This window comes from Cannabis sativa, chromosome 8 (assembly GCF_029168945.1).
Source record: "Cannabis sativa cultivar Pink pepper isolate KNU-18-1 chromosome 8, ASM2916894v1, whole genome shotgun sequence".
In the NCBI taxonomy this organism is placed as follows: Eukaryota; Viridiplantae; Streptophyta; class Magnoliopsida; order Rosales; family Cannabaceae; genus Cannabis; species Cannabis sativa.
Window position 1 is genome coordinate 16,965,321 of NC_083608.1, and position 1,699 is coordinate 16,967,019.

The 1,699-nt window shown below is 38.8% G+C and overlaps 1 non-coding gene across 1 annotated transcript; it reads left to right on the forward strand.

Annotated features, from left to right (window-relative positions):
* The first annotated feature begins 314 nt into the window (after positions 1–314).
* LOC133030718 (small nucleolar RNA R71) lies at positions 315–421 on the forward strand. The gene has a single exon (XR_009684267.1). It is a non-coding gene; the product is annotated as a small nucleolar RNA R71 (small nucleolar RNA).
* Positions 422–1,699: the final 1,278 nt, after the last annotated feature.

Sequence of the window (1,699 nt, forward strand, 5' to 3'; positions counted from 1 at the left end):
AAAAGTGATGGCTTCCCCCACATAACTCACACACAACTTGGGTTTGTTTAGCTTGCCCTGCAATTATCTTTGTCAATGCCTCAACCTGTGCTGTCAACTTTGTGATGGCATCGGCCTCTAACACACCAGCTACCTTCTTTGATTGACTCCTCTCAGTTGGCCATTGTTGATTGTTTAGAGCCATCTCCTCCAATAGATCATAAGCCTCATTAGCACTCTTCCTCATAAAGGCTCCTCCAGCTGCAGCATCTATTAAAGTTCTTGTGTTTCCTACCAACCCATTGTAGAAGTTGTGGACCAGCATCCACTTCTCTATACCATGGTGAGGGCACTTTCTGATCAGATCTTTAAACCTCTCCCAAGCCTCATGGAGAGATTCATTATCTTGTTGGCAGAAGTTATTAATTTCTCCTCTCAGCTTTGCAGACTTGGCTGGAGGAAAGAACTTTGACAAGAATCGTTGCCAGATCATTCTAGGTGGCGATAGAGTTGGGTGGCAAGGAGTTTAGCCAACTCTGGGCTCGTTCTCTAAGAGAGAATGGGAACAGTCTCAGTCGAATAGCATCATCACTAACTCCATTAACTTTAAAGGTTTCACAAAGTTCCATGAAGTTAGAGAGATGCAGATTAGGATCTTCAGAAGGGAGGCCACCAACCGAATCGAAGACTGCACCATCTGAAGTATGGCAGGTTTGATCTCAAAGTTATTTGCATCCACTTCCGGTGGCCTGATACACGACTGCACTCCCGTCAGAGTAGGGAGAATGTAATCTCTCAAGCTGCGGCCATTAGCTTGATCTTCTACTGCGCCACCATTGTTACCGTTATTGCCTCCATTGTTTGCAGCATTAGCAGCCATGATTTCTGAAGTTTCAGCAGTTGCTGAAACTCCCTCTTGCCTCTTGTTCCTTCGGTTTCTCCTACAAGTTTTCTCGATTTCGGGATCAACTGGTAATATCATTGCTTGTCCTTGACGGCGCATACACTTATGATTCCTGAAATAGATCACGAAAATATTGCAAGAAAAAGGTTAGAAAAATCAGCAAGAGAAAATATACCAAAGTAGAAGTTAGTATAATTTTGTGTAATATTAATCTTTAAACAATTCCCCGGCAACGGCGCCAAAAACTTGTTACAAAAATTCTGTTTATTACGCAAGTGTACGTATCAAGTAGTATCTCACGCAAGTGAGGTCGAACCACAGGGAATTGGATTAAGTACTACTAAACTATACTTATGATTCTATTTGGTAAAATAATAAGTTGCAATTTTAAAAGTAAATAACTCAGAAATTAAAGAGAAAATAAACGAAGATTAATCAAGATGAGAGATTAGGGAGGTGAATCCTATTGATAAGCTACCTATGTCAATACCTAATTGCTATCCTTATCTCAATGTGAAAGACAGATTATAAATTAACCTAACTCTTTTCAGATCTTTTAGGTTCTAAATAATATGTTCTCTAATTAACTTCTTAATTAGATCAACACAAAATCAGCATTAAGCAATAATCTATTAGTCACTAAGGCTATGTAAATACTTTCGTTTTACATCAAAACCTAGACTATCCAAATTTTAGCATTCCCAATTCTCACTTTTCAGATTTCGAATTAGGATCATAGAACATGTAAAAGGTGATCAAGCTTGCACATGAAATTAAACACAAATAAAGATAGTATTCACACATAAGATGAAGGAA